This window comes from Gossypium hirsutum, chromosome A07, assembly GCF_007990345.1.
Source record: "Gossypium hirsutum isolate 1008001.06 chromosome A07, Gossypium_hirsutum_v2.1, whole genome shotgun sequence".
NCBI classification, from domain to species: Eukaryota; Viridiplantae; Streptophyta; class Magnoliopsida; order Malvales; family Malvaceae; genus Gossypium; species Gossypium hirsutum.
In genome coordinates, this window is record NC_053430.1 from 39,708,980 (window position 1) to 39,718,012 (window position 9,033).

The window sequence follows — 9,033 nt, forward strand, 5'->3', positions numbered from 1 at the left end:
CATCAGTACTTACACTGATAGGTCAGATGTCCCCATAGGGCATCACAACTATGTTACACATGAGGATGATCGAGCAGCGACGTGGGACCGATCCTCCTCAGTACTGTCTCACTCAATCCATTGACGAGGAGGATCTTGAGGACATTCCTGATGATGTCCCCCCACAGCACGAGGAGGCTTCTACCACGCCACCTAGGGAGCGACCAATTCATGTGGCTACTTCATTGGCACACCTTTTTGACCGACTTGGTCACTTTGAGCAGTATTGCACTACACAGTTTGAGATGATTCACAAGCGAGATCGGCGACGTGATAGACAGATAGACGACATACAGGCCATGATGCAGCAGCTGTGCCAGCACTTTCACATCGCCACTCTAGCGCCACCACCAGAGGGCCCCACTGACAAGGATCATTGAATCCTTCGATCTTTTTATTTTTATTTTTATTTTTATTTTTATTTTCATTTGAATTTTATTATTTTCTTTTGAAAGACAGATCTATATTAGTAAATTTTACTTTCTTCATTTTTTTGGTATTTCTAACAAGTAATCCCACTACGCTCTCTTCCACACCAACTCTTAATAAGCTTTTCATGATTCTGCAGACTTCCAAGCAAAGCTGCTAGGAATATTTTACAGAATGAGGAAACAAATGGGGAACAATACCCAACGAGTGCCATGTTCAACTACCCAATTTCTTCATCTAGCCAAGAACAGTGGCAGCTACCACTTTTCCCAAACACCAGCCTCAGAATCAAGCTCTGCATCCATATAACAGGGAGTTTCACCTTCTTCCCTCTTATGATTTCTTTATTTTGAATAGTCTATCTTTGTACATTGAGGGCAATGTACATCTTAAGTGTGGGGGGTGAAAATGAACATGATGCCTAACTTTTTGCATTATTCTCAAATTCCTGAATTTGGTCTTGTGCTTAAGTGATTTTCTCATAATATTGATCGAATGAATTCTGAGTAATCTACAATTATTTTTGATGTCATAAATTAGACCATGGGAATTATGCATGATTATTTGATTATAAGACATTAGAGAATCGAGCATGATAAGTTGATATTTTGAGAACTAAAATTTTTAGACTATATTCCTAAATTGAGGTATTATCTTGAAATATTAAGTGTACAAGAATGACATCAAAAAACCCAAATTTTTGGTGAGATTTTTGAGCCTTTTGAGCATACCGCTTTCTTTCTTGCTCACTTCTTTTGTGGTTTGAGTGTGTCAATATTTAACTGTTATTTTAGAACCTGCTTTGATTATACATGTCGAGATCACACGTATGATTTGATACACTGAGATGATAAAGGCACTTAGGATTTAACCCACTTACTCCATAAAAAGCCTTCCCACATAATTAAACCCTTAGTGAACCCCCTTTGAGCCTACTAACCTTTTTTATTGATTAACCTTCATCATTAACCCATTAACCCATTATTGTTGAAATCCTCTTACTTAATTTACCCCTTTTTTTAGATTAAATTTAATATTGTTACCTCACTATGTTCACCATTTTTTGTTACTGAATCATGAAGTATGACTTTTATATTGTATTAGCTTGAAAAAAAAAACTCATTATTATTATTGTAATCCTCAACAAGCTAAAGTTGTCATGAGCTCATGTAATATAGTTCTAGATATTTGTTTGTAATTCAGTAATTAAGTTTTTGATAGTGGGGTAATATATTGAAATTATCTCGATTCTAACCTTTGTCTCTTCAGCTTGTATCCTTACCCGTAACCTAAACCCTGTTACAACCATGGAAAGACCTTTTGATTAGTGTATCATATCATTTACAAGTGGTGGAGATTTTATTTTCATGCAAGCCTATGGTAATAGCTTCTTATGTTAGACAATCGAGTGCTTAATCTTGAACCTTAAACACTTTGAGTGATTTGAGTGAATCCTTAGTAAGGATGTCATCTCTTGTATATTTAGGACTAAAGTTAATTACTTACAGGAAGGAGATTACCTATAATTTTATTATCAAAATATTCGATTTAGATTGTTTGAGGCTTTTAACGCCCCTATAGTTGAATTCTCACTATATGATTTTCCATGGAATAGTTTGTAACATTATCAATAATGATTATGTGACTGAAAGAAATGAATTCTAGCAGTAAATGAGAGTTTTTCTTGAGGACAAGCAAATGTTTAAGTGTGGGGGTATTTGATAAACTCCAAATTATACATATTTTTACCCCCAATACTTAGCATATTTATGGATGTTTATCACTAGATTTGTGGATTTGGTACTCTTAATCCATTTATTTCATGTTTTGTACTTAAGAGAGCACCAAGAGTTAAAAGGAGCCAAAAAGGGACAAAACGGACCAAATCGAGAAGATGACACAGCCTAAGCCTTGCCACACGGGCTGCTCACATGCCCGTGTCTTTTGAGGGTGTCGACCAAGGCTTTCACGATTCGCACGGCCTGGCCAATGACCCACACGGCCATGTGCAAATTTACAGATCGAACACGGACTGGCAAACACGTCACACGGCCGTGGCACACGGGCATGTCCCTTTTTCAAAGAGTTGTATTTTACACTGAAAAGGATACTTAGGGAAGAAGAAAGCTAATCCAAAGCCTATATAAACAGCCTAAGTATGACTTAGAAGGGGGCTTCCCTCCAGAACTTTTCTGGAATACAGAACCACACGCCGGGAATTACTTGAAGAAAGCCAGACGATCCATCCCAAAAGCTGGAGCTACTCCAAGACTGAAGATCTCTCTTAGAATTCCTTCAAAGGTTTTAGAGTTTTCTTTATGTTTTGTTATTTTCATACTTTTGAGACGTACTCTTATTTTATTATGAACTAAACCCTTTAGATACCTAAGGGGGTTGAAACCTATGATGGATCTTGTTATTATTATCTGAACTGTATAATAAATGCTTGATTTGTTCTTAATTATGTGTTCTTAATGCTTGAGTTAATATTCCGGGTATTAATTCATGATTTGATGTGCTTATGCAGAGGAGAAAAAGTCCTTGTCTAAGAGTAGATTTGGCATAATTAAGCGGAGTTGATCGAATGCCTAGAAATAGGGTTACGAGATTTTATCGGATTATGGTGAAACCTAATATGGGAGTCCATAGATCGATTTACTGCTTCCCTAGGGGTTTTAATTAAGAAAGAAATTTCGATTAATTCAACTGAGGGTTAGGTGCTATTAGTCTCGAAAGAGATAATAATATAGGTTAGGGAGTCTCATGGATCAAGTCAAGTGAATAAATCGTCTGGTTCAGAGTCAGATAACAAGTGAAATCTAGGTGGATTCCTCCTTGGGTGTCGTCTTTATCAATTACTTTTCTTCAAGTCTTTTTCCAAGTTTTCTCTTTGCTTTAGTTTAGTCAGTTAATTAGTTTAGTTAATTAGTTTAATAAACAATCCCTCTTTATTTCTAGGTTAAATAATAAAAAGATAGTTATTACTAGTACTTTTGGTTCCCTTGGGTACGATATCCCAGTCTTGCCATTACTATACTATTGTTCGATAGGTGCGCTTGCCTTTTTGTCGCAATAATAGTTAGTCTAGGTTTGATCTTCATTATAAATATTTATTACTTGTTACGAATCACGCGATCAATGACCACTTTTACCATTGTACTTTGGTTACCAACTTATCCATCAAGCACTCAAGTCCATTCATTATCACGTTGTGTTTATAACGTGCGATTACTACATGGCTATGACCACCTTAATTGTTCATAGAGCATACATCCAACACACATGTCATATTACTAACCATGCATGGCAAACAAACATAATCACCTTATAAACATTAGACATGACATGAATAGCTAGGCTTACAAGCCAAAAATCAATATGAGCCACATTTAATGGCCATATACATATAACTCAATATAAGCCAACACATTTGGCCAAAGAAAAATAATACATGTCAATCAACTAGATCCCTATACATGCCACTCATTTGAAATTTTTAATATATGATTCATTATTCCAAAGGTAGCAACTTAATAGTGTGATGCTGCCTCCGACGATCTCCAACCCTGAGCTAACCTGAAAACACTAAAGGAAAGGAAAGGAAGGGAGTAAGCTTTATAGCTTAGTAAGACCGTATGAAAATAGTAAGCAATTTATCAACTTGCTTCTCATGGTAATACAACCCTATTTGCATTTTTACTCATGTTTCAGTCAAGCTATTTTCTCGAGTCACAGTCACTAAATTATTTATATCTGGAGGTAAGGAACTCCAAATTAAGTTTTGAAAATTTTTCCTGAAACTAAACTCGCATATCTTCTTACCATAAAATATTCAGCATTTTTAGTTTATCCAATTAGTACAGTTTATTCCTTAAAGTTCCTTTTTTGTTGTCTGACACTTCTAACCCCTCTTCACTAAAAATAAATTATCTCATAATATGGGACTCGGATGATGTTCTCGTCTATTTCTCTTGAAAATAGTCTCATTATTAATTCTATGTATATAAATTATATCTCATAACTATTTTTGTACAACTTTCAATGATTTTCCCAAATCAGAATAGGGGATTTCAAAGTTGTTCTGACTCTTTTCTTACACCATTTCTTCTATGTGAAATTAGACTCATTAGGCTTTAATTTAATACTTTATTCAGCCTCTAAATCTATTTCCACAATTTTTGGCGGATTTTTAAAGTCGAACTATGGCTACTGTCCAAAACTATTTTAGTGTAAATTAACGATACTACGTTTATCACACCATATTAATTCATTTTCACCACATTGATAAGGTTACATATTCATACATCATAAGTGTAGACCTATAATCACAAGGTAATCACTGAATCATTCTCGTAAGCATGAATTACCTATTTACATCTTCACTAAATGTGTATCATAAACTGAAATCATTTCTCATGAGCTTGGCAAATATACCTGTGTTACTCAACATGCTCATATTCATTCCTTACTAATCATATAACATGAATTGAATTCACATCTCATCAATTTCATGTAAGTACCTGTACCACTCACAATATGGTCATAACCTTTCTCATCTAGCTTAAACCGTAACTCTCACCGTTGAACCATTTGGAAAGCTATCAGATATTCACTAAGTCTCAAACAAAGGGTATAATATCGATGCCATGTCCCAGACATGGTCTTACACTGGCTCATCCATCAAGTCGATGCCATGTCCCAGACATGGTCTTACACTGACTATCAATATCGAGGCTGACGCCATGTCCCAGATATGTCTTACACTAGATCTCGTCTCAATGTCGATGCCATGTCCCAGACATGGTCTTACACTGGCTCTCATAATGTGGCTGATGCATGTCTCAGACATGTCTTACACTGGCACACAAATAACCCGAATGCCATGGCATGAATATCCGAATTATTTCTTAAGGTTCAAATAGGAATTCTACTATCTCAATATTCATCATACATAATCATTTCCACAACCAAGTAATTCATGTTATAAAAATTCAAACACATATAATAACAATGTAGTTGTATTATTTACATACAACTTACTCGTTTCAATGGAATATCATATTCCATCAAATCTTCAAGCATTCAATCAGCACATAAATGTTATTTGCATTTGACATCACTTTCTCATATACAATATCATCAACATAAAATTTAACACAATCATGGCAAGATATATTTTCAAGTATAATAACAATGGCATAAATATAATGCTCATTTAATCACACGGACTTACCTCAAATGCAATTTCGGCTAATTATTCTCTTTTTGTCTTAACCACTCACTTTCTCAATTTAAGCCCAAATCTCGATTTTCTTGATCTAACATCATGAAATTCACTCATTTAATCCCTAAATAAATTTGGACAATCAAATTCGCATTTTTTGCAAAATGACAATTTTACCCTTAGGCCTGGAAATCAATTTTTATTGAATTTCCTTATTATCCAAGCCTAACCAACCAATTATTACTCTTATTACAACCCCAAATTTCCACTATTTCACACAATTACAACCTATTTTATAACTTTTACAAAATTGCCCTTTTAGGTGTTTTCCATGAAAATCCTTTCAAAAATGTTGTTTGTTACACAACCAAGACTCCTTTTCTTCCATAAAAATTCAGAAAAAAAACATAAATCCTTTCATGAAAAATCCCTAGACTATCAACCATTTCACAAAATAGTCCCCCCATTAGCTAGTTCATGCTACAAGGGTTTCAAAAGTACAAAAATTATCAAAAAATAGGCATATAAATCACTTACTTGTAAGGAATATAAGTTTTTGAAATTTTTGAGCTTTCAAAACCCCCTCTTTGCTGCTATTTTCAGTGGGGAAGAAGGAAGATGAAAAGATGACAACAATTTTTTTCTTTTTGTTTTATTTTATTACCGAAAAAGTCACCTAATGCACACCAACTTTGACTTTTCAACCTTTTTTTTGTCTCCTTGATCATCCACTAACATATTTATGGTCTATTTACTCAATAAAGACCCTAATTTAATATTCTATAGCTATTTTACACCTTTAGCTAGCAAAACAAAACTTTTGCCCTTTACGCGATTTAGTCCTTTTTCGCAATTAAGCATGAAATCGCTAAAATTATTTCACCAAAATTTTCATGCACTCATATGATCATTCTATAACAAATAAAATATCATTAAAAATAATTTCTCCGGCCCCAGAATAGTGGTTCCAAAACTACTGTTTCGATTAGGCCCAAAATTGGGCTGTTACAATGTAAGGGATTGAATGATATGCTTACATCATTTTGTACATGGCCATGACGTATGGCTCATTTTGATGAAGATAAACCTACTAAATGTGCATGGTTGCATTTGAATTTTTCTTGTGGATGCCAAACGTGTTATACCATGAATGGATAAGTGTAATGTGGCCGAATCACTTGGAGATGGTTAGGCCATAATTGGCAATAAGTTATAAAACGAGCCAAGAATAAAATGTGATTATTAGAATGGTAATCCTTAATTAAAAAAATGATAACCTAGCATGTCTTTAACCAATGAGATGAGGTTAACATGCAAAAGACTATGCCAAGGTGGGTTATGGACATATTTAGGCCATGTTAAATACCATTGAAGTTTATGAATGTGTATGTATATGGAGGGTGACCATTGGCTTGAGATATAGCCCCCAAAAAGGTCCACATGGGTAGACACACGGGCATGTGTCTAAGCCGTGTGTGACACACGATCAGTCCCCATGGGCGTGTTGTATGGCCGTGTGTCCCCTTCACCTAAAATTTTAGGTCAGTATGCATGGTAGTAAACACACAGGCAGAGACACAGCCGTGTGTCTCAACCGTGTGGAAGACATGGCCTAGCACACGGGCGTGTGCCCCCAAATTAGTGATGACATCATAAACAGAATGCCCGGGTTTTCATACATGGGCGATGACACAGACGTGTCTAAGCTATGTGAGCGACACAGTCCAGGGACACGGGCGTGTGCTTGGTCGTGTAAAAACCCCTGTAGTTTTGAAATGAAAAATAAATCCAAATAATTCAACACGGGCGTGTCCCCAAGCACACGGGCGTGTCCCCAAGCACACGGGTGTGTGCTTTGCCTCCACATGGACGTGTGAGGCATAACCTTAGGAATTTTACAAAAATTTTAGTCTCGGATAAATTTTAATGCATATTTTAGACCTTGTAGGTCCATAATAAGGACACTATGATGTTGTTTAATTGGTTTTAAATTAGAATGAAATTTTATAATCCATAATTTTTGAAATGTCTAAGTATTTGTCCAGTAACGCCTCGTACTTTGTCCCAGTCTCGAGTACAGGTAAGGGGTGCTACAGGTTCATCGATCAAAAGCATAAGGAATTTTTAGATTTGAAATAAGGTCGTATGACAGTTAGTGAATATGAGAGAGAATTTTTCAGACTCAGAAATATGCTCGGAAATGTGTATCCTCCGAAACTAAGATGTGTAGGAGATTTGAAGATGGACTTAATGAGGATATTAAGACATTAGTGGGTATTCTTGAGTTGAGAGGATTTGTGGTACTCGTTGAGTGGACTTGTAAAGCCGAAGAATTGGTCAAAGAAAAGAAAAAACCCAAGTTTGAGGCTAGAGACACAAGAAAGAGAAACCAGAGTAAGTCATTGCCATCTCAGTCTAAGAAACCTAGAGAGATGTACTCTCATTCACATGTGTCAACTGGACACTCATACCAGAATCGTAGAAAGCAAAATTCAGGTTTTAGATCTCAGGCTACGTCCGTGGCAAGTGTGGGTAACACTAAACCTTCCAAAGCTGAATGCCAAGAATGTGGTAGATGTCATTCTGGCAACTGTAGGGTGAGTGAAGGATCTTGTTTTAGATGTGGTTCTATAGACCACTTTATTAAGGATTGTCCCAATATGATGGAGAAAGAAATATTTCTGAGTCTAAGACCTAGTGGCGCAGCTTCTAGGGGAAGACCCTCGAGAAATGTCCGGAATGGGTCCGGTAGTAAGAATGTGACACGAGAAACAGTAATGAGATCTGAAGCTAGGGCTCCGGCTGGGGCCTATGCCATATGCGCACGCGAAGACGCAACTTCTCCTGATGTGATCACTGGTAATTTTTCTCTCTATGATACTAATGTTATTGCTTTGATAGACCCTGGCTCTACTCATTCATATGTGTGTATGAAATTGGCATCTAGTATGAATATACCTGTCGAGTTTACAGAATTTATGATTAAGGTGTCAAACCCATTAGAAAAGCATGTGATTGTTGATAAAGTATGTAAGAAATGCCCTATGATGGTTAAAGGTCATTGTTTTCCGGCCGACTTGATGTTATTGCCTTTTGATGAATTTTATGTCATACTGGGTATGGATTGTTAACACTCCATGATGCTATAGTGAATTGTAGACAAAAAGTTATGGAATTGAAATGTGAAAACGATGAGCTTCTTCGGGTTGAATCAGATGATGCCGATAAGCAGCCAATGGTAATTTCTTCAATGACTACTCAGAGATGTATGAGGAAAGGATATGAAGCTTATTTGGCATACATACTGAATACAAAGGAGTCTGAATTGAAAATCAAATCAG